The sequence below is a fragment of the Monodon monoceros genome, unplaced genomic scaffold, assembly GCF_005190385.1.
Source record: "Monodon monoceros isolate NGI ecotype Baffin Bay Population unplaced genomic scaffold, NGI_Narwhal_1 Super_Scaffold_8, whole genome shotgun sequence".
Taxonomy (NCBI): domain Eukaryota; kingdom Metazoa; phylum Chordata; class Mammalia; order Artiodactyla; family Monodontidae; genus Monodon; species Monodon monoceros.
In genome coordinates this window covers 8,511,795-8,537,091 of record NW_021703785.1, presented here as the reverse complement: position 1 = coordinate 8,537,091, position 25,297 = coordinate 8,511,795, and the positions used below count along the sequence as shown (strand labels likewise).

General features: G+C 41.2%; 1 long non-coding RNA gene across 1 annotated transcript in view; it reads left to right on the top strand.

Annotated features, from left to right (window-relative positions):
- Positions 1 to 2,637, top strand: part of LOC114888291 — a 6,330-nt gene extending 3,693 nt beyond the window's left edge. Inside the window, exon 3 of the long non-coding RNA XR_003791751.1 lies at positions 2,566 to 2,637. This is a non-coding gene — a long non-coding RNA (uncharacterized LOC114888291). The remainder of the gene's footprint in view (positions 1 to 2,565) is intronic.
- Positions 2,638 to 25,297: the final 22,660 nt, after the last annotated feature.

Below are 25,297 nucleotides of genomic sequence, written 5' to 3'. Positions count from 1 at the left end.
ACACACACACACACACACACACACACACACACACACACACACACACTTCTTTCAACATGAAATGGAATCACTCTCAAAAGATCCAGAAATCGTTCCAGCAGAATAGAGGCTGTCCTCTGTGGTATCCAGTGGCTGTGATGCGGTTTGAAATGTAGACTTACGTTTCATTTTAAAAAGGAGTGGGCGGGTGCACAGGTGGGGTTTTGTACAAACCTGCAAGCTGGGTGCTTATCAGCCCAACTCCTGTGGCTGAAGGGAGGGGCACGACTGACGTGGCCTCTGTCCTGGACCCTGATTCCAGCAGCCAGAAATAACATTAAGACTCTACTGAGAGGAGGACGAGAGAACATCTATCCACAAGAAGGGATGTGTGTCAAAGGCTTAAAGTTGCGTAAGGGGTAAAGTTAGTTGGGGCAACAGTGAACAGGAAATCAGAAAACTCTTCCCAGAAAAAAACCAGCCATTATCATTAATTTCATTGAATAAGGAGCAGTTAAAAAGGAAGGAGGAAAATCATGTGCCCGTTTGGGAAGACTGGAAACCCTTAAAATAGAATATAGGGCATGTAAATTAAAGGCTTAGGCAAATGAGAATTGAATAATCCTTCACATTTATGAGGGACTACGCTTACCCGGTGAGCTGAGTGAATGACTTAGCTTGAGTAGATATGAGCCTATTTTTATTTATTTTTTTACTCATCTTTGGAAGTCTCTTCTCTGCTGTCACTTTTGTTCTTTAGTCCATTTCTTTTAGCTCGGTATCTTCATCTGGACACTCTGTGGTCCCATGACTATCCTCGTTCTTACTCCCGTAAATGAAGGGAGGTGACCTGCAGTCTTTTCCAAGCCTGTCATTCAAATACTTTCTTATTCCCCAGATGGTCCAGTCCTGTGACTGACCTTGCTCTCCTGTGACTTATTTCCACCAGGTGTCATCATCCCTATAAGAAACAGCAAAAAGATGGTCATCATTACAATTTAATAAATAACTCAAAAACTGATCGCAATTTATACGAATATATATATATATATATATATATATATATATATTTATTTACACACATACACGTTTATTCTACATGCCTTAAAATGAAGAAAAGAACCAAGGAGAAAAATGTTCTGAATCTCCTTTAATCCCACTACCTGAGGAAGGAAACTGAACCAACATTTTTGGGTGTCAACTTCTGGGCTTTTTTGTATAAACCTTATCAAAACTATTTGGCTGAAAATGAAACTGGATAGAAATATGTATCTCTCTGACCTAGTATGGACTAGTCTATTATTTTAAGAGTTTCTTTTCAATACTTTCTTCAAAAACCATCTTTTCGGTAGCTGCTTTAGGAAACGAATCAGAACTCTACTGCCCGGAGCTGGAATAAGTTAGTCCGAGGTTCCTAAGCACTGCGCTGTGGTCAGGGTACCTCAGAGTTAACTGGAAGCTTTAAAGTACATAGACTCTGGGCTCTTGGAAGTTCTTTTGCAAGATCGAAGAAAGAGTCTAGGACTTTGAACTCCCCGTCTGACAACTGTTCCCGGCGTGTCTATAGCACGGGCACGCAGTAGATGTCCATCTATAGGGCAGGGGACGTGTGGGTTGTTTTCCCATAGTTGAAGTGCCGGTCCACGAGGAGGGATTAGCCTCCTGCCTGGCTCCGCAGGGCACGCTGATGAAGTAATTTCCCAGGAGGCAGATTTGGGTGCAACAGGAAAGAATTTTGTAACAAGCCGAGCAATGGAACAGTTGGTCTCGGGGAGCCTAGCAGGATGGAAAGTGGGCCAGATTTAGAGTCAGAGGATGCAAGACTGGATAAAGGTTTTTATGCAGGGTCAAGGAGGAGGCTGCGTACATGCCGCCACTCTGCATTTCTCCATCAGTGTGGACTCCGAGGTATCACCGGGCTTTCTTCCAGCTCTCTCACTGGTGGTCCTCAACGAGGGGGAATCCTCCCTCCCTGCAGGGCTGTTTGGCTATTTGGAGACAATCTGGCAATTTTTGCTTGTCACCGCTGGGGGAGGGTGCTATTTGCATCTAGTACAGAGAGGCGGGGATGCTGCCGTACGTTCTACACAGGACAACCTCCCTCCACTGCCCCCAGCAAAGAACCAGCCCAAAAGTCAGCAGGGCCCAGGCTGAGAACCCCAGTCTAGGCGATGGGTAGGAGTTGGATGCAGGGTAAATTCTAATTGCCATCCTGCAAATACCATCTACCAGCAGGCTGATTTCTGCCGCCTCCGTCTCAGGGTCCTCATCCATAAAATGGGTGGGTTGACATTCACAGAGTGGCTCATACACGCCAGGCTCTGAGCCACATCCTCACAGAGATCCAACACTGCAGCCCCTAGCTTTGTCTGGTTTCTCCCAGAACCAGACCCAGAGACAAGGATTTGAGAGAAAATATTTTATTTGGGGAAGTGAAGAAGGGAGAATAATCCAGGGCAAGGGAGGCCACCAGCAATGGGTATTTATGAAGCAAGACCTACCGCAGGGGGTGATAAAAGACTTAATCCTGTGGGGGAAGACTTGGAAATGAGGCAAAATACAGACCTCAGAACTATTCTACTCCAGGTCCAGAGGGTTTCTGGGCTGTCTTTATACCAACACATCGGCACAGATGCAGAGACAGGAGATGGAGCGCCCTGATGTGTCCGAGGGATGTGAGATGGCATCATTCCTCTTCCCATGGTAAGAAGTGAAGTTTTATACATCTGAAAGAATCTGGCACAGCGTCTGGTGTCCTAGAAGGTCAACAGTAATATGTCTTGTATTAAATTGTATGCCATTCAAGTCGTGGATCGGACAAGCAGGGTTCTTTGGAAGGGCTCTGGGTCATTTCTCTGAATCAAATGGAAAGGCTGAGCATTGGGGCTTCAGAAATAACGGACCCAGGATGGCTCTGGTCCCACATATCTCAGCAGCAGCAGGTGTTCATGGCCTTCTCTTTGAACAGTGCTCTGGGGGCCTCACTGCCGTCACCTTCCACCTTGTGTAACTGTAGATTCAAGATCTGGGGGACGTGACTCTGATTGGTCTTAACTTGGTCATAAGCCCTGCCTCATAGTCAGGGCTGGTCGGGGCGAGAGAAGCATCTGACCACATCACAAGGAGTAGTGCAGGCAACTCCGGGAGGGATTCTGAGCCCATAACAAGCAAGAGTTGTGTGTGGCCCTCTTCCTCTCCCTGCCACCCTATGCATACACACTTTCTTATTTTCATAAATACAATTTCAAAATGGGGACCCATCCTCTCTATAATGGAACATAATCTTAGTCTCATTGGCTATTGCATCCGGAGAGAATGGAGCCATTCTTCAAGTTGAAACCTCTAGACAATGGCATTTCTTCACTAGTTCCATGCTTGTCCCTCAATGGGCAGGCATTCACAGGAGACCAGAGACAGTAACTTAATTGTTTCATCACCATTTACCACAGGCCTCTAGTCCCATCCCAGAATATGAACGAGAGGCTCACTGCTTCTCACGTGACCTTCCCCAAAAATTCTACAGTGGAAGGGTTGCTGATCAGACAGATATATGTCCACCATCCTTACTTATAAGGGAGACTACGGTGGTAATTCACTTCCAGGGAGGTGAGGGTCTCAGCGGAAAACTAGAAGTTCCTGAAAAACCCTGGTAACCACTAACATTCCCAAAGTGTGTGATTTTCAGTGTGTTATGCAGAAAATATTTAGTCACAGTGAAGTGCAATTCCAGAATTTCTGGTCCCTCAACTATTTGGTAACACAGTGGCTCAAAGTTCATGATCAGTTCTGTCAAATGATTTAGGGCTGCTGCAATGCCCCCTCATTTGCCAGATTTCTTGGGGAGCCCCTGAGGGTGCCAGAGGAAAGGGTTCATTGTTGCTGCTATGGGAGAGGTAAAGATTTAGACCAGCTAGCACTGTGGAGGCTCAGACATGGGAAGCCTGCACAGCAGGACCTTAAAATGGGACTCTTCTTGTCTTGGTTTGACTGAGACATGAAGATGATGGATTACTTGTCTTGTTAAAGAGAGACCACCACGAGACATTTTAAAGTAAGAGTTCAAAACACATTCAGGCAACACTTACATTTTGTCAAGCTTGTGGACATAGAATAATTTGCTTCTATTTCATTTTAAATGCCCTCTATATAATGACAAACATTACCAGTCAGCATGGAAGAAACAGTGTGAGTGAAATCATCCAGTACATTTGGAAACAGCAAGTGAAGTTATAGCCCTTTCATCTTAAAAAATAGCACATGCCTGGTCCTAAGCATTTGGGTCCACATTTGCTCCCCATAATTTATCTGCCTTATAAAGTGGCTCTGACAGGAAACTGTGATGGACTTACATGCATTTTGAAGAAGGGATTTACTTGGTTGTTTGTTTCTATTTTTAATTTTTCTCAAGCCAGTTCTTAAAACAGATTTCCCCTCAGACAAATTTCATTGTTGTTCTAGAAGAATCTTCGACTGCAACCGTGTGTAAATCCCAATTGGTAATTGCCAGGGTTCATGTCATCAAAAGAGCCAAGAATGCTTTGGAGCTGAGCTATGAGCCTGTGATATTAATCACATGGAGGGACATAATGCTTGGGCAATAGGTTTAGATAAGAAATTCTGACCGAAATGTCTATGAAATAAGGGTCAGTTCGCTAGTAACGTTCCTCTTAAGTTAACGTTTAATAACCAATAGCTTTCTGATGCTCACCTTAATCCTAGGATAGATGGAACCAAATGAATCTATCAGTATGGGAAAAAAAATCCCTTCACAATAATTCAACTTTGAGAATGAGGATGGGCCCTCAGCTCCAGTTTTATTACCCAGGAAGCAGAAATGACCACAACAAGCCTTCCAGCTCCCCGCCAGACGTGGATGCCTCCAGTACCATCTGTTCTTTCCATATTGCCATCAGCTGCTTGGAAATGGCACTTTTTAGAGGGACTTTTTTTAGTGGTAACTGATCATGCTCCAATTTTAGCAACAGCAGTTGACCTGTGTTCAGAAAGATAATTTTTTCCCAACAGATTTCTACTAGGAAAGAATGTTTACCTGATGGGACTCTTCTGGGATGGGCCACAGTGGAGAATTCCTTTCATTCTTTCCCCTCATTCTAGGGCAGACTCAATTTGAGAAGCACGGGTTCTCCTCTAGGGCTGTGCTGTCCTGGGTTTGGGGAGATATGCTGAACGATTTCAGTACCAAGCCAGGTGAAAGGAGTGAGAGGGTCGCGGAGGAGCAGAGAGGGACGGGCAGTTCCATGGGAGCCTAGCCCTCCCGATTTCCAACTCTGGGATCCCAGAGAAGTCACATCCCGGGCTCCCTTTCCTTCCTCTGTTAGGGATGATAACACCTCTTACATACTTACTGCATAGATCCTTATAGGGGTCAAATGAAACAAAGTATATGAAAGAGCTTTGAAAATTACAAGGCCTGTTCAGCATTATCATTAGTTCTTTCAAGAGGAATTTGGATCCTATGTCATGTGTACCTCAATTAAGTTACAAAAGAAAGCAAGTGTTCACTTCTGGCCACGGACTGATGAACATGGTGCAGGCGTTCCTTTCCATTCCCAACACATAAAATACCCAATAAAGTATTTCCAAAGATGCTTTAGAAATGCATATCCAAGCTTGAAAGAAAGGGAAACCCCTAGATGCCATAAATGAAGGGAGAAATCAAAGCCACAATAATAAGTGAACTAATTTATGCCACCACAGCGTGGGGTGTATTAGACTTGGGTGCAGGCCTGGCATCCAAAGGCTTTGGGGTTTTGATGCTTTTGGAGGACAGAAGATATGTCCTTGGGCAGACAGGATATGCGATCTGGGTAAATCCAGGTTTGGGGCAGGGCCTGATATTTATACAACCTGGGGGGAGTGTCCTCTTTAAGGAAAAAAATTTTAATTACAAATACAAAATTTGGTACAAAAGTAATATTTATTTAAAATGAGAAATCACCCAAATTAACAAATTTTAAAAGATGTAAGAGAGTATTTTTATAATAATATGTCAATCATGATTTACTATATATAATGAATATAATTATTATAACTATATAATGCATTATATAATTATAACTATATAATATAATAATTATATATATGGAATCTAAAAAATACAACAAACTAGTGAATGAAACAAGAAAAGGAAGCAGAGTCATAGATATAGAGAACAAACTAGTGGTTACCAGCAGGGAGAGGGAAATACAGGGATAGGAGAAAAAAAAGGCTTATTATGGGATTATATAAAATCATGTATGTGAAACTTTTGAAAATTGTAAAGCACTATAGAATTTAAAGAATCATTCAATAAAAAAATTTTTTTTAAGAGGAAAAATAAGGTACATAAAAATAATATATTAATCATGATTTACTGTATATAATTATAACTATATAATACATGATATAATTATAACTATATAATATAATCATTATTATATAATAATATATTAAATACTCTATCAATATATAAACTTCCTACCACACTTTAAGAATATTTCCTAAATTTTTGCCTGCCTACTTTTTGATTACTTTATATGGTAACAATATAATATCATATTTCTTAGAGAAGATAAAACATTAATAAAGTTTTTTTCTTCTGGCATGATTAATTTAAATATATTATAATTAATGATATTTTGATAAAGTTTCTTTTAGCTTTGTAACCCATTATTGGTAATGTCATGTGAATTTTTAGGTTGTTATCAAATTTGCTTCTTTCATACATGACTTGTAAGATTAAAGGGCAATTATGAAGAGACTGGCTGTAAATATTCTTTGAATTGACAACACTTGTTGACCAGATTGTGATCTATGCCCTTGTTTTTTTTTTTTTTTTTTTGCCACGTTGGGTCTTCGTTTCTGTGCGCGGGCTTCCTCTAGTTGTGGTGAGCGGGGGCCACTCTTCATTGCGGTGCGTGGGCCTCTCACTGTCGCAGCCTCTCTTGTTGAGAAACACAGGCTCCAGACACGCAGGCTCAGCAGTTGTGGCTCAACGGGCCCAGTTGTTCTGCGGCATGTGGGATCTTCCCAGACCAGGGCTCGAACCCTTGTCCCCTGCATTGGCAGGCGGACTCTCAACCACTGCGCCACCAGGGAAGCCCTATGCCCTTGTTTTTGTAGTGAATTCTATGTTTTATTTTTATCTTCTTCAGTGTCAGTATTTCATATTAAACAGTAAGAAGTTTAATCTTTTTTCCCAATGTGTTCATATTACTCCTTCCTTTTTATTAACTGGTAGGATAATTATGCTTAAGTACATGAACTCCAGGCATCTGTGGACTTGAACTTCAAGACGCAGACAGAGGAAAAATTAACGCACTTAAGGGGACATACTTGACGAAGAGAGAAAAGACACGTATCACACATGCGCGCGCGCACACGCACACACTCTCATATATAGATGGAGACAGTCAGTAAAAATATTGGAAATGAAGATATTATTAAAGAAAAAACAAAATGGAAGCCCCAGTTTGAAAACTGCCCTCCACCAAATACTCATAGTCACATAACCAAAGTTTAAACTGTCCTGATTTCCCCACTATGCTGACTCTGACCTTCAACAAAACTCCCATTTCAGTGGGTTAGAGGTAACATGAACTGTCATAAACCACCTCATTAGGACTTTTGTCAATGATGACCTTTCTTCCTACAGTTGTTGGCTGGAACGTCAGCAAGAAAACTCAAGTTGAACACAAGATCTCCCCGTGTCCGGGTAACCTTCCAGCATCCTGGCCGGTCAGCCTGGAACAAGCAAGCCTCTGCAGTGTGCTGCCCTAGAAGAGATGTAAGTTTCTGGGGACCCATCACAACAGAAAGCAACAGGCTTCCTTTCTTCTTTGCTCGTTACTAGCAGAGCTGTAGCTGGTGAGAGCTCAGCTTTGACCACTTTTCCTCTCCAAGTCTCCCCACTTGTAGAGAGTTGTTTTCTCACTTAATAATAGGTTCCTAAGCTGTGACAAAGTGAGAGAGTGGCATGGACACATATACACTACCAAACGTAGAATAGATAGCTAGTGGGGAGCAGCTGCATAGCACAGGGAGATCAGCTCGGTGCTTTGTGACCGCCTGGAGGGGTGGGATAGGGAGGGTGGGAGGGAGGGAGACGCAAGAGGGAAGAGATAGGGGGACATAGGTATATGTATAACTGATTCACTTTGTTATAAAGCAGAAACTAACACACCATTGTAAAGCAATTTTACTCCAATGAAGATGTTAAAAAAAATAACAATAGGTTCCTATCAAGCAAAGCTCTCTGAACTTTCTCTTGATGATGTAAAGCGACCCCCTGGCCTAAAGAAGCCCAGGGTCAGGCAGCAGAGAGCAGGAAAGCATGATCTGAAGAGCCACACAAGGCGTGTCTCATACACACTCATATACTGGATGAATTTTCTCCAGTGACTGCCCATTATTGAGCTAATCAGAAAAGAATTCTACCTTCATTGCTGGAAAAAACATCTATTTGTGTAAGTCTTCCCTTTAACAGATTAGAGGAGAAAAACCATATGATGTCCTTAAAAGATACAAAAAAAAAAAAAAGATTTGTTATAAGTCAACATCATTCATGATTTTTTTAAACAAACATAAAAGAAAACTTCATTAACATGATAAATGATATCCTCTGAGAGCCCTCAGCATGAATTATATTAAATGGAGAAAAATGACAAAGACGGGGGAAAAAAAAGGTGTCTGCTCTCACTCTTCATAGTCAGTGCTGTGCTGCAGGTCTGGACAGTACAATAAAAGCAAGGAAATAAGTCAGAGGTATAATGATTAGAAAGGAAGAAATACATTTCATACCACAGGATTTCCTATATGGAATAGTCAATAGATTCCATCAACAAACTGTTAGAACTAATGAAAGAGTTCAAGTTTGTACAAGATCATGTATAAAAACTGTATGATATACAACCACATTTTAGAAAGGATAATTTTTAAAATATGCCATTTGCAACATAACGAAAATTATAAGGAACCAAGGAATAAATCTATTGAAGATGCTCTAAGAAATTGTCTTTTTTCAAGATCTTTCCCTCTAGTTAGTGGAAAGACAGCTCCAAATATATACTCTCATTACAGTGGGTTAGAGGTAACATGAGCTGTCATAAACCACTTCTTTAGGACATTTGCCAATAATGACACTTTGTCTTTCTATAGTTGTTGACTAGAATTTCAGCAAGAAAACTCAGAAACTTTTGGAGCGTCACCTATTCTCCCTCTCTCTCTCTCTGGTTTCTCTTTCTTGTCTTCACTTATTCGGTTAAAGTGTACTGCACTTTTATTTAGTTATACCAAAATAAATGGAAAGAAAATCCTGAAGCAGGAGATGAATGTAAACTGGGAAAATCTTGCAAAATCACAAAATAATTCTTGGTGCTTCCAGAGACGGAAGAAAGCACTGAAACAGACCCACTCTCTCTGTAGGAGAGTGAAAGTTGACAACCTCTGGAATTAAAGATGACATTTGCTGCCTCTTATTTCTTAGATTCCAAATGGTATTGTCAACTGTAATATGAACTTGATCTCTTTTTAACTGGTATCATGAATACAATCCATTGGCCAAAGAAAAAATAAAAGTGTGTTTGCTATCAAGAGACTAGTAATGCTACCCGACATGGGTACACGTGCTTTTCAGTTTCCAAAACCTGTTCATAAACATTGTCTCATTTGATGCTCACAGAAATTTTGTGGGATCCACAGAAACAGCATCAACCTGTAGGAGGAAAGTTTCAATTAATCGTCTCTATGAGGGCAGCAGCAAGATTATAGGACAGTAATGTTTATCAGGGTTAAAAGTAAAATAATGAGTCAAATAAAAATAAACTTCATCCATGAAAGAAATAATTGATAAGGTGGACTTCATTCAAATTAAAAACTTCTGCTCTGCAAAGGACAAATATATGTCAAGAGAACAAGACAGGCCACAGGTTGAGAAAAAATATTTGTAAAAGATATATCTGACAAAGGACTGTTATCCAAAATATACAAAGAACTCTTAAAATTCAACAGTAAGAAAATGAACAACTGATTTAAAAATAGGCCACAGCCCTTAACAGACACCTCACCAAAGAAGATACACAGATGGCTAATAATCATATGAAGAGATGCTCCATATTATATATCGTCAGGGAAATGCCAATTAGAACAACAGTGAGATACCACCATCCACCTGTTAGAATGACCAAATTCCAGAACACTGACAAGGCCAAATTCTGGTGAAGATATGGGGCAACGGGAACTCTCATTCACCTCTGGTGGGAATGCAAAATGGTCCAGCCACTTTGGAAGACAGTTTGGTGGTTTCTTACAAAACTAAACATACTCTTACCATATGATCCAACAACCTTGCTCCTTGGTTTACCCAAAGCGGATAAAAAAGTACGCCCACACAAAAACCTCCATGTGGATGTTGATAGAAGCTTTACCCATAAACTCATAATTGCAAAACTTGGAAGCAAACAAGATGGCCTTCAGTAGATGAATGGATAAACAAATTGTGATCCATCTGGATAATGGAATATTATTCAGCCCTAAAAAAAGAAATGAGCTAAAAAAAGACATGGAGGAATCTTAAATACATATTACTAAGTGGAAGAAGCCAATCTGAAAAGTCTATGTACTGTATGATTCCAACTATACAACATTCTGGAAAAGGCAAAACTATAGTAAAAAGATCAGTAGTTGTCAGGGGTTAAGGGAGAGTTAGGGATAAAAAGGGGAATTAAGCACATAGGATTTTTAGGGCAGTAAAACTACTGTGTATGATACTATCATGCTGGGTCCACATCATCATACATTTGTCAAAAGTGATAGCATGTGGGCTTCCCTGGTGTCGCAGTGGTTAAGAATCTGCCTGCCAATACAGGGGACACGGGTTCGAGCCCTGGTCCGGGAAGATCCCACATGCCGCGGAGCAACTAAGCCCGTGTGCCACAACTACTGAGCCTGCGCTCTAGAGCTCGCGAGCCACAACTACTGAGCCCACGTGCCTAGAGCTCGTTCTCCACAACAAGAGAAGCCACGACCATGAGATACGCGCACACTGCAATGAAGAGTAGCCCCCGCTCACCGCAACTAGAGAAAGTACGCACGCAGCAATGAAGACCCAAAGCAGCCAAAAATAAAATAAATTTCAAAAAAAAGTGATAGGACATACAACACTAAGAATGAAACTTAATGTAAACTGTGGACTTTGGGTGATGATGATGTATTGGTGCAGGTCCATATGTTGTAAGAAAGGTACCACCCTGGTGGAAATGTTGATGGAGGTTGTGCATGTGAGGGAGTGGGGGTGGTATATGGGAACTCTCTGTACTTACTGCTCAGTTTTACTGTGAACTGAAAACTTCTCTAAAAAATAAAGTTATTAATTAAAAAAGTAAATGACAATAAAAAGCCTCAAGATTTAACATTTCAGTTAAGAGATTTTAATCGCGATACAGGATGGGTTCCATTTTAGTGTTCTGCAAGAAACAAATTTAACAAGTCGATCTTTTTCTAATCCCTTACAGAAAACCCTGAGTAGAAATCTGAATTCAGTCGACAAGTCCGTGTAAGTTGAAACCCCGAATGGCAGGGCAGCTTAAGTGTTTTACACATGTGTCAAAAGATCAGCTGATTTAGTTAGAGCCTTGGTCCTCTGCCCAGCACAGCAATGACAGTGGCATTATCAGTGGAACCGGTTTGGGATCGTCTTTTCATTCCAGACATATGAATCACTCTAGGTATTGGAATAACAGCACAGTGGCTTCTCCCAAAGGAAAGGATTGCAGGATGCCTCAACACATAGACAATAAGATCGGAAATACTCAGTTGTACATACATGGAAAGAAGCGATCTTATCTTGCAGTATCTCTTTGAGAAGCCCAGGATAGACAGGAGAGAACATGCAAATGTCCTTTCACTTAGAAGATGAATGTGACAAAATGCACATTTCATGAAAGGTATATGTGTTACCTGTCCCAGAATGTGTTGGTTCTAGTCTGAAATGCATGCTGAGTTATCCCAACCATTTAAAATCTTTAGCATTGCAGATGGTCAGAAAATTGACTGTGACCCAAATGTAGCCTCTCTCTCTCTCTTAACTCTTCTGGCACAATGAGAGCTGTAGGATCACAGATCATTTATAAATGCTTCAACTCCATCAAACTTATCACTCACTTTATTTAGACTATATCTCATTTTAAAATGTTTAGATGTTTCTTATTTAGAGTATACATTTTTCCATTCTCTTGGTTTAATTTATAGGTGAAAATTGAGCTAGACTTTTTACTTTTTTCAAACAATTGCTTTTCTCTCTGAAATATTCTCTCTTGGATAATTCTTATTATTTCCTTCAGCACAACACAGGCATCACTGTACCAGGTGGATTTCCAAAACTACTTCTGAGTGTAAACGTTGCTTACATTCTCTTCTGTCCAGTTTAACTAGCCAAGATTTTGTCTCTTGCCTCCTGGATGTGAGGAGCTGGAGGGTTGGGAGCCAGTATGGTTATCAGCATAGAAGAGATGCTCTTAAATGTTTAATGAATAAATTAAAGTATGAATAAATGATGGGAACAAGTTATTTCTTCAACAGAATTCAGATCATACAAGCTTAAAAATTTCATGTAGATCAGTTTCTTTAGATGTAGAGGAATTTTTCTACCAGCTCAAGGGTTCTCAAGCTTAAGTAATATATCAAGCACTTTTTCTCACCAAGATTAGATTTAAAATATCTAGAAAGTTACAAAGTGGATATAATAAACACCAAAAGTCCTGCCACTTACAATTTTAACTTAACATTTTATTGTATTTTATTCTGGGTTTTTTCAAAATATCGATACAAGCAAAGGTCCCTTTCAACAGGTATATGGTGCCAGTCACCGGCTTCCTGGCTTTCTGCTCCATATTCACCCTTTTTTGCCTGCTCTGCGAAAATAGGTGTGGGTCCTTTAAAGATTTTTCCTTTGCCGGATGGAACAATGCTAAATTTTGTCAGTAGAGGGCGCAGGAGGACAGGGTTCAGGTGTGTCCCTCAGCCCAGCAGACATCCCAGGTTAGCCTCCTTTGGAGCCGGTGGCTTGCCCAGGACCCCGCTTCCCCAGAGCTCACTGCTCGTCCACTGCTCTGCATGCAGTACCTGGCAGCCAGCAGCATCAGTGGCAGCAGCGTGCCGCCCTTTCCCCCGGCACCCTTGGGCGGTTTTGTAGCTCCGTCCTTCCCCATGAACACCTTTCCCTGGTATCCTCTAGGGCAGATTTCCAAGGAATATGGCCAGCACAACACCACGACAACTTCTCAGCAAGCCGCAGCCTGCCCTCTCAACAAGATGTGGATTTCAGCCCAACTGGTGGGGTAAGTGGAGAAAAGGGATTTCCGTCTCAGCCCTAAGTACAGTGGCTGCTCCCTATTTTTGCTCTTTCTACATTCTTTCGTTCTCTTTTTAATAGCCAGTGCCTCATTATTCCAATCTCCTGTTACAGTTATTAGTTCTTTACATTCAACTTTCCCTCTTAAATTACGGTGTGGTTTCTTTCTCTTGACTGGACCCAAGCAAAAATAGATACCAGCAAATGTCCCTTTCAGAAAGCATATTAAATGTATATTTCTCTAATAAGGTGTGAAGTTAATGAATATGGCTGGCGTAGCTGCTTTTACACCTGGACGTATGGCACGGATTGATGTGTTATGTGCTTGTACTTCTTGTCCCATAAGTGCCAGAGGGAATGATTCTGGTCATGTAGAGAAGTACTACCACCCTTGGGGACCTGTCATCCTGACTCCTCCGAGCTATAAGTCACTGTGACTAACGATTATGCCCGTTGGAGTCTCAGGCAAAGAGAGGCAGAGGCTACTCAGACGCACCCCGAGGCCTTGAACTTGTCACTCCCCTATGCGATTGCTCCCACCGGCACTCCCGCTTTTGAAAAGCAGCTGCTGGGCTCCTGGGCTCTCATGAAGGCCGGGTGACCCTCCTGCTGGATATTCCCATCTGAGGCGGGTAAACTTGAACTCAATGACTAGAAGGTGCGGAGAACCCAACAAGCCCTGCTTGCGAAGGTTTCAGCCCACCTGAGCCAGCAGCGTCACAGCTGAAAAAGTGGCCGCTAGCTCTCTGAGGGAAATTTTATCCCCAGCCTCTTCCATGAAGCCAAACTGCTGGCTCTAGGGGACCCTCAACTCACAAAGGGGCACAGCTGAGGAATTAATAAGAGACATGTATTCTTTCAATTAATTTAACCAATTGAATATATGGAAGAGAGAAGAAGAGAGAGGGAGAGAGAGCGACCCAGCTCATTGGACATCACTGGAAGTACCAGGGGGCCAATTTCATTTGTTTTTTTTTTTGAAGTATAGTCGATGTACAACGTTGTGTTAGTTTCTGCTGTACAGCAAAGCGATTCAGTTATACGTGTATATACATATACTTGTTCATATTCTTTTCCATTATGGTTATCACAGGATATTGAATACAGTTCCCTGGGCTCTACAGCAGGACCTTGTTGTTTATCCATTCTATATATAATAGTTTGCATCTGCTAACCCCAAACTCCCACCCCATCCCTGTCCCCAGCCTTGGCAACCACTAGTCTGTTCCTTACATCTGTGAGTCTGCTTCATAGGTAAGTTCATTTGTGTCATACTTTAGATTCCACGTATAAGTGATATCATATGGTAGTTGTTTTTCTCTGTCTGACTTACTTCACTTAGCATGATAATCTCTAGGTTCATCCATGTTGCTGCAAATAGCATTATTTCATTCTTTTTTTATGGCTGAGTGCTATTCCATTGTGCATATGTACCACATCTTCTTTGTCCATTCCTCTGTCAATGGCTATTTAGGTTGCTTCCATGTCTTGGCTATTGTGAATAGTGCTGCTATGATCATAAAGGTGCATGTAGCTCTTTGAATTGTAGTTTTGTCTGAGGACACCAATTTCTTTCTTTTTTTTTTAACATCTTTATTGGAGTGTAATTGCTTTACAATGGTGTGTTAGTTTCTGCTGTATCACAAAGTGAATCAGCTATACATATACATATATCCCCATATCTCCTCCCTCTTGCGTCTCCCTCCCACCCTCCCTATCCCACCCCTCTAGGTGGTCACAAAGCATTGAGCTGATCTCCCTGTGCTATGCGGCTCCTTCCCACTTGAGGACACCAATTTCTTACTCTGAAAATTTTGGCAATTAGAAGGAAAGAGTTATCTTGCCTTTCAGGATAATCAAATAGCCCTAACTGAAGAGTGACAGTTCTTATTTACAGAGGAATTCCAGCTAATACATATGAAAGAAATGATAGGAAAGTATCACTTAGCCACCCCTAATGAAATAATTGAATCAGGCAATAGTCATCAAAGGATAATATCACTTGACCAATGATTGGTGGGGAGCTATGATGGAGAGATCAGGCTGTCACCACCCAAACCCTTTGATCAGTCTTAGCATCACTAAAAATAGAAACCAGACATTAGGTGCCTCCAGATGTAATGCAATATGAAGAGCACAGCACCAGCTGTAACATATTCTTGCCAAAAAAAAAAAAGTTAAACCTGAATCTAATCAAGTCTCTAGGGCGAACTAGAAGACATACAGGGGATAGAAAAGAAGTTAAATAAAATCACAGAGATATGAAAAAACAAATCAGAATGTGGGACATTCTATAGGACAACTGGTCTGGCTTATTGAACAAGCCAATGGTGGAGGAAGGGGGAGGACTCAGGTTGATGAAAAGAGCCTTAAAAAGCACAACCACCAAATGTAATGAGTGGACCCTGATTCCAACCTATTTTGAATAAACAATGTGTACAAATATTTTGAGATAATCAGGAGAACTTGATCATAAAATGGTTCTGAAGAATTACTGTTAATTTTATTACATGTGATAATAACATTGTGATTAAAGAAGAAAATGTTTTTATATTTTAGGGACTAAAATATGCTGGAGGGAAATGACATGTCTAGGATTCTCTTGAAAATAGCAAAGAAAAAGAAAGCAGACATGCATAGTTGAAATAAATGTGGAAAAATCTTGTTAACTGTTGAATATGGGGAAATGGTATATAGGCATTCATGGCACTGTTCTCTGAAATTTGAGGCATGTTTTATAATAAAATCATTTAAAGTCTTTTAGACAATAGGTGAAGTAATACAACAAAGTAGAAATTAGAAGCCATTAAAATGAGCAGAAAAGGAACAAAGTATCAAAAATTCAGGGGTCATGTAAAAAAATATTCACCAGAAAAATTGTAGCCTTACATGTATTTATTATTTTTTTTAAGAGTGACAAAAATAAAAAAGAATTTAAAGCTTAGGAAAAGGTACACTTCTGCACATGGTTGAGATGGGACTGGATTTACCCACCTGCCTGAAACAACAAAAAACTAGGCAACATGTAGAAAACAGTGGTTGCCAACATACTGAACATCAGGCAACAAAAGAAAGTGATCCCAGAGAAACAGAAAACACGAGAGGTGAGCCCTGTGATTAACCCATTTTCTTGCATCAAGTTTCCAGGCCATAGAGAAGTGGGCGTGAACCCAGGACTATGTTCCAGAACTATGGCTCCATAGTTTAGTAAAAAGTTAAACAAAGGTCTGACATAAAATCCAGCCATTCACTTAGGTGTTTACATAAATGAAATGAGGGAGTACATCTATACAAAGATGTGTACATGGACGCTCCTAGCAATTTTATTCACAGTAGCCAAAAGCTAGACATTACTCTATTGTTTAACAATAGGTGAATTGATACATTATGGTATATTCATACAACGAAACGAAGTACTACTTAGCAGTAAGAAGGAATGAGCAATTGATATATGCAACATCATGGATGAATCTCAAAATAATTATGTTATTTATATAAAATTCTACAAAATGCAAACTAATTATCGTGTCAGAAAGCAGACCAGTGGTTTCCTGCAGAATGAGGGTGGAGCGGGTGAAGAAAGGCAGGATGGAGACATTTTTTTAAAAAGCACAAGGAAATCTTGGGAAGTGATGTATATGTTTATGATTTTGTTTGTGGTGGTGGTTTCATGGGTGTCAAATGTGTTGAACTTAGAAAATTGTACATTTGAAGAATATGTAGTTTACTGTGTTCAACTCTATCTTGATAAAGGTATTTAAACAATAACAATGAAATACCATTTAATATTCATTAGATGGAAAATTTTTTTAAAGATTGACAGTATCTAATCATTATGAGGTTGTAGAAGAAAGAACATGATCATATATTATGGTATATGAGTAGGGAATGGCATCGTGGAGGGTAATTGGTCAGAATTCTTTGAGATTTCACAGGTGCATTTACAAAGTGCTGTGAATGTAGGGAGCTCTCTGGGGAGATGGTGATCCAAACGCTTCTGTGCCCCCTTCCTCGCCCAACTACTACTTTTTTTTTTGCGGTACGTGGGCTTCTCACTGTTGTGGCCTCTCCCGTTGCGGAGCACAGGCTCCGGACGCGCAGGCTCAGCGGCCATGGCTCACGGGCCCAGCCGCTCCGTGGCACGCAGGATCCTCCTGGGCCGGGGCACGAACCCGTGTCGCCTGCATCAGCAGGGGGACTCTCAACCACTGCGCCACCAGGGAAGCCGGCCCATCTACTTCTTTTGAGCAAAATAGCTGCTGGGCTTCCAGACTTCCATATTTTGCCTGGGGATCTGCCAGGATTCAGGTGCAGAGGACCTTGCTAGCTTCCTCCTCATTCTCTGCTGGGCTCACCCGCTACAAAGCAGAACAGCTTCTGAGCTAAAATATAAGAAACTTAAGCGAAGAAAAAGATTTGGAGCAGTGTTGAATGTCTCATTTGTCATTACTCGAGGCTGGGAGACAGTTAGATGGTATTTACAAACTGCTGCTAGAAAAGGCTGTAATCCAAGATTCCCACATCCAGCTGAAGAACCATACATCCAGCTAGCAACAGAAACACCTACGTGGACATACGTGGTTTCAAAGATTGAAACGCCGGTATTTCATGTGACGAATATACTAGAGAAATCTGGTTACAATAAACAACAAGTAAATTAGAAAATCAACTTCAAGATGAAGTGGAGAGGAAATAGTTTTGAGCGATGACTCTAGTGATATATAGTTAAATCCGAATGGTTGGTGGTAGATCGGGTTTCTAGAATTCTGTATAAATGTTAAGTAAGGAATCTTGCAAGAGAAAAGGTGTTCTGCAAAGGAAACTCTGTCAATAGGCTGGGAGTACAATATCCAGTTCTCTTACCTAAACCTGGTACCCACAGGAAGCAAAACTGTCTAAAGAGCTTATCTGAGAAGAGGGAGATAAGGGGAGCTAAAAGTAAGAAAGCATGAAAGGAATGACCCTCTCGCCTTCAGCAAGAGGGTCCCCTGCTCTGCACCCCTGCCTTGGTGGGCTCGGCTTTCTTCTGTACAGAGCCCACCTTCCCGGGAAGGAGTGTGCTGAGTGTGTGACAGGGGAGGTGTCCACCTACCTTCTTTGGGACCGTGCTGTGTGTTCCTAGGATTCCACCCCATCCCAATCCAAAGGCCCTGAGCCAACTCTCAGGGTCTGAATGTGTTCTTTCCAAGTCTCTTCTCCAGAGAATGAACACACACGGTAGGACCCAGCAGGGGGCAAGGGACAGCTCTGTGTGTGTGTGTGTGCATGTGTGTGTGTTGGGGAAGGTTGATGGAACTTGCATGCGTGTGCTGCTGTGTTCACACCTGCAAACGTGATGTCCTTCCTTGGGAGAACGGGCCAAGTTGGGAAGGAAGCGGGGAGGGCTGTGGGCCAGAGTCCTGAGACAAGATTACCCCCCCTGCACTGTCACTTTCCCGTGCAGATCTCCAAGAGGTCCGAGGATTCTAAATTTGAGCCCAGGCTCCCAGTGCGTTGTGAAGATTTAGTTGTCACCTTGAAGGATGGATAGAACACGTTTTATATAATGGCTTGTTAGTTTATTGATAACTTTTGCGTATTTAGACAAATGGTATGTGGGTCTCCCTTTGCATTCTTGCCCTGGGCCCTGTAAATGTCAGGGCATCCTTGTATGTGCAAATGATGAGCCATGAATTCAGAGAAGGAAGAGATGAGGACGGGCTGGTGGGAGCCGTCAAGAAAGGCTTCATGAGAATTCACTGCCGATCGCGGTATTTTAGGCTAGGAGACAGCTGAGATCATCCCAGCTAAAAAGTCAGGTATCTTTTATTTAGGCTCACATAGGGGAAACCATTAACCTAGCACAGCGCTCTTATTTTACAATAGAAAACCCAGGGAGGTTGGGCAGATAGTAACAGAGCTGGACCTGACCCCATGGTCTCCTGGCAGGAAATTCTGTGCCTCTCCGCTTTCCTGTTTGCTTCAGCTGGCCAGTTGGGGAAGAGTAGCAGCTTTGGAAAAACGGGAGTGCGGAGAAGTTCAAGGAGGGGCAGAGAGGAGACCAAAGCTTCCGAAAGGGGGACCAAAGAGTGCCTCCCCTCTGTGTCTGGAAACACAGCCTAAAGCAGCTGCCTTTGAAATCTCATACCCGATCTTAAAGGGAATGTGAATTGTGTATCCTGCTCTCTAATGAGGCTTTGCAATTAGACTGGGGGTAGAACTCAGATGTTGCCCCTTAACTGGTGACTTTGGCCAAGTTATCGAAACTTTGAACCTCAGTTTCCACATCTGTAAAATGGGAGTAATAACGCCAGGGTCCACGTGAAAAGTCAATGTTATGATGTATATCAAGCGTGCCTGGTGCTTGATCAGTGTTGGCTGATGAGCTCTCCCCAGCATCGGGGGGAACAGAACTTCCCTAAAGAAATGGTCACTCACGGTCTGGTCACATGGCTCTGCATTGTGCATCAGGATGGTATTATTCACTGTTTAGAATGTATATTGAAATGTATTTACTCCTTTTGGAAAATGACATGGCAGTAACAGCTGAGTTTTGAAGAACTGATGACATGTTAACTTAGAATGAACACAGAGTAATGCTGAGTCCTGATAAATTTACCATGCAGCAGCTCACAATCAGTTGAGATTCTTGGATGAAGGGCGAGCTTTCCTCTCCAGAGTTCCAGTCTATTTTTGTCAGCAAGGAGAGGTGATATGGCTTATTTTGTAATAATTCTTGTAATCCTATGATGATATGCATGTTCTAAATCTACTAATGAGTTGGCTAAGATGCAGTACTATGCCTTGCTGGATATTTAGGGGGAATGTCTATGTGAGTTGCTGGGAAAGCCATGGAATTGTTTATATGTTGTCCAGAGGAATCAGGAATAGATCTTTGACAGTTGTTTTTTTTTTTTAAACTAGCAAACATCTTAAATATGAAATTTATATGTCTTAAAATGAAATTAGTAAAAATATAGGAATTTGGTAGTATGTTCTCCCTGCAGGGAACTATGAATTTTAGAAGAAATGGAATGTTAAGTTGTATCAAGGTATCACTGTTGCTGCAAGTAATAGAATTGCTTCCCCCCATCTCCCTCTCCCTCTGGATTTTTTTTTTGATCCATTTCATGCATTTCGTCTACACCCCACCCCATACCTCAGACAACCACCCATCTGTCCTCTACATCCATGAGTTTGGGTTTTTTGTTTTTTTGCTTGTTTTTAGATTCCACATATAAGATCATATGACCTTATCTTTTTCTGTCTGACTTCTTTCACTTATTATAATGCCCTCAAGGTCCATCCATGTTGTCACAAATGGCAAGATTTCATTCTTTCTTTTAATGGCTGAAAAAAAATATATATCAATCACATCCTTTTTACCCATTTATCCACCAATGGACATTGAGGTTGTTTCTGTCTTGGCTATTGTCGATAATACTGCAACGAACATAGGGCTGCATACATCTTTTTGAATTAGTGTTTTCATTTTCTTTGGATAAGTACCCAGAAGTGGAATTATTGGACCATATGGTGGCTCTATTTTTAAGTTTTTGAGGGACATCCATACTGTCTTTCATAGTGGCTGCACCAGTTTACATTCCCACCAATAATGCACAAGGGTTGCCTTTTCTCTGAATCCTTGCCAAAACTTATTTCTTGTCTTTTTAAAAATTGAAGTATCGTTGACTTACAATATTGTACTAGTTTCAGGTGTACAGCAAAGTGATTCCGTTAGATTTTTGGCTATTGAGTTATATGAGTTTTTTATACATTTTGGATATGAATCCCTTACCAGATATGTGATTTGCAAATATTTTCTCCCATTAAGTAGGTTTGCCTTTTTTGTTGATGGTTTCCCTTTCTGTGCAGAAACTTTTTTTTTTTTTTTTTTTTTTTTTTTTTGTGGTACGCGGGCCTCTCACTGTTGTGACCTCTCCCATTGCGGAGCACAGGCTCCGGACGCGCAGGCTCAGCGGCCATGGCTCACGGGCCCAGCCACTCCGCGGCATGTGGGATCTTCCTGGACCAGGGCACGAACCCGCGTCCCCTGCATCGGCAGGCGGACTCCCAACCACTGCGCCACCAGGGAAGCCCATGTGCAGAAACTTTTTGATGCAGTCCTCCCCCTTCTCCTCCTCCTCTTTCTTCTTCTTCTTCTTCCTGTTTTCCTCTTGTTTTGCTTTTGGTGTCAAATCCAAAATATCATCAAGATTGATGTCAAGGAGATTACCATCTGTGTTTTCTTCTAGGAGTTTTATGGTTTCAGGTCTTACATTCAAGTTTTTAATAAATGTTGGGCTATTTTTAGTGTATGGTATAAGATAGTGCTCCAGTTTCATTCTTTTGCATGTGGCAGTCCAGTTTTCTCAACAGCATTTATTGAAGAAACTGCCTTCTCCCCTTTGTTTATTCTTGCCTCCTTTGTTGTAGATTAATAGACCACATATGCATGGATTTAGTTCTGGGCTCTCTATTCTGTTCCATTGATCTATGTGTCTGTTTTTATGCCAATACCATATGTTTAGATTACTATGGCTTTGAAGTATAGTTTGAAATCAGGGAGCTTGATGCCTCCAGCTTTGTTCTTTCTGAAGAGTGCTTTGGCTATTTGGGGTCTTTTGTGGTTTCCTACAAATGTTAGGATTGTTTTTCTAGTTCTGTGAAAAATGCCATTGGAAGTTTGACAGGGATTGCATTGACTCTGTAGATTGATTTGGGTAGTATGAACATTTTAACCATATTAATTCTTCCAAGCCATGAGCATGGATATCTTTTCATCTATTTGTGTCTTGTTCAATTTCTCCCATTAATGTCCTATAGTTTTCAGTGAACATATCTTTCATGTCCTTGGTTAAATTCACTCCTAGGTATTTTATTCTTTTTGATGCAGTTGTAAATGGAATTGTTTTCTAAATTTATCTTTCTGATAGTTCATTATTAGTGTACAGAAACACAGCAGATTTTTGTATATTGATTTTGTATCCTGTAACTTGACTGAAATCACTGTAGGACCATCTTGCTCTCCCTGGCACAGTACTTGGCAATGACTATTTCTAAAAAATCCTACTAGTTGCTATTATTGAATGATAGTACAAGGGACAATAATCTGGACACTAGAAGTGCATATCATTCAAGACAACACCTGGATGTTATCAGAGTAGCACCAGTATAGAATATTTTAGTGAAATAATGGAAGCCTTTTAGAATGTGTGCTGGTAGATATTCTCATTTTACCACTCTTGTCATTCAATTAATTCAACAAATATTTGGGAAAAGAGAATTCTGAGAAGGGGAATAACTAGAGCAAGGACCCTAAGTGGAGGCATACCTAGTATATTCAAGGGACAGAAAGGAGGCCTGTGTGGCTAGAATGTAGTCAACGAAAGAGAAATGTAAGATGAGCTTGGAAGGTTAGTAAAGAGCCAGATCACATAGCGCCTTGGAGGCTGTCGTATGGACTTTGATTGTTTTCTTTGAGTAAAACGGGGCTTCACTGGAAGGTATTGAATAGCAGAGAGTGCTTTCAATCTTTCTTTGTTTTTCTTTTTTTTTTTTAACAACTTTTTCCCTATGTAATGATTTTTTTAAAATTTTTATTTATTTTTGGCTGTGTCAGGTCTTAGCTGCGGCACACAGGATCTTTCATTGTGGTGCGCGGGCTTCTCTCTAGTTGTGGCATGTGGGCTCTGTAGCTGCAGCCCGTGGGCTCTATAGTTGTGGTGTATGGGCTCAGTAGTTGATCTGGTGTATGGGCTCAGTAGTTGATCTTTCATTGCGGCACATGGGCTCTTCGTTGGGGTACGCGGGCCTCTCTCTACTTGTGGCACACCATCTCCAGAGTGTGTGGGCTTAGTTGCCCTGTGGTGTGTGGGATCTTAATTCCCCAACCAGGGATCGAACCCACGTCCCCTGTAATTGGAAGGCAGATTCTTAACCACTGGACCACCAGGGAAGTCCCTTCTTTGTTTTTATTTTCAAAAATTTTATGGTGATGTATCTTGGCATGAATTTCTTTGGGTTTATCCTGTTTGGGAGTTTCTCACTGATTCTTTTGTCATTTCCATTTTCTGCTACTGAGCACATTCAATGAGCCTTTTATTTCATTTTCCAGCTTGAAAAATTTCAATTGATTCTTCCTTTTACCCTGTATTTTTTTTCTGTGTCTTTATTTTTTTTTTTCATTTGTTTCACGAGTGTTCATAATTGCTCATTGGAGCATTTTTATGATGACTGCTTTAAAATCTTTCACAGATTCTTGTCTTTTCTCACTGAGGTGAGATGAGATGTTCCTGGTTCTTGGTGTGATGAGTAATATTTGAAGATATTCTGGACTTTTTTCTAGTTCCACTTTAAATCTTCTAACTGGCCAGCTAGTTACCTTATTTGGTGGAAGTCTGGGCACCACCCTCGGGCTCTGTGGACACTTTAACCCTGGGCTGGTAGGATGGGGGTCCTGTGTCAGCTCATAGACAGGGAACAGTCCACACCGGCACTGTTCCCAGGGGAGAGAGGAAAGGGTGTGATTTATTCGTGGTACTTGGAATAGAGCAGGTATTGTGAAAAGGGTTCTGTACTGCTCAGCGTCCCATTCCCTGGTCCTTTGGGTACAGAGATCAGTCTTTTCTTGGGGCTTTTATTTCGCCTGCTCCGTTTGTTAGCGTTTCTGGGCGGTCCCAAACCTATGCCCTGTGGCCACGTGGAATTGGTTTAAATTGTGGGGGGAACACAGCGACATCTGTTGGACACAGAGTGAACTACTAGCTCAAGGGACTTCACAATCATTCAATGGTGCTATATTCCTTTCCATTATGTAAATTCTTTGTGAAGCTGAGGCTTTTAGCTGTTGCGAAAAGAAAAGCAAGTACTGCACAAAAATCAACGTGAAGTGTCCAATCTGATTCCCAAAGTTTGAAACGTTGTGCAGGGCCCAACAGGTATACACATCCAACTAGTAAGTGTGGTTATTTAAGAATGAAATAAAAATATTTTTTTCTTTTGATTTATATTGCTTTTTTTTCAAGCAACTCCTAAGTGGTTAAGATATAAATCATAATTAAGTTGTTTGGACCTATGCTACTTAATATTGCAGAATTGTTGGCTTATTTATTTTGCCCTAGGAGTGTAATGAAAAAAACCAGAGGCACTGAAAGCCCTGAGAAAGTTTGGTAACCTCTGACTCAAGGATGAATTCCTGCTGCTTTCTCTATTTCTTCCAAGTAATGCGTCAGGCCTTGCAGGGGTGTAGTTGTGTGCAGTAGAACTAGGAAACTCTCAGACCTAAGTGTACATCTTGCTTATGACAAACACTGTCTCTGTCCTCCCAAGTTCCCTCATTACCTCAAAACACAAGCCTAAATCTCTCTCCCCAGTTTTAACGGCTCATGGCTACACCATCACCATCTATTGTAACTTGGGTCTTTAAAGCCACGAGGAAACACATGCCTTGGTTCCTCCAGAGTCTTGTGTGTCTAAAAGAAGGCAGGCCATGTGGGTCACCAGAAGATTTGGCTTGGGGGTTCATCATTTTGCCAATACCCATACCAAATGGGTAATTCTTGACATATGGCTTAGGACAAATAATTTTGGCCTCAGAACTGCTTTTGTTTTCTCCAGCAAAGATACCAGGAAGATATGCATGTGTGTTGGGGAAATTAGATGCCCCAGGCTGTGTTTGTGTACGTATGCATGTGTCTAATCCTGTCCTGTCGCAGCGCTTTGCAAAGACTGTCTCTTCTCGACCTGCTAACTGTGAGCTTCCCAAGTTGAGATTGTGCTTTGTTAGGTCCGGCACCCAGGACAAGGCCTGGCACATGGCAGACACTGAATAAATGTTTGTTGCTAGAATATGGAAATTAATTAATTAATGTAATGTGATTTGCATAAGCAGATGTACCATAAAGGCTAAAGAAGCTTGAGCTTCCGGGCCCCAAAGATTTGTGAGAGTGAGACGTTTTAACTCCAATTAGTTAAAAGTATTCTTGCTTT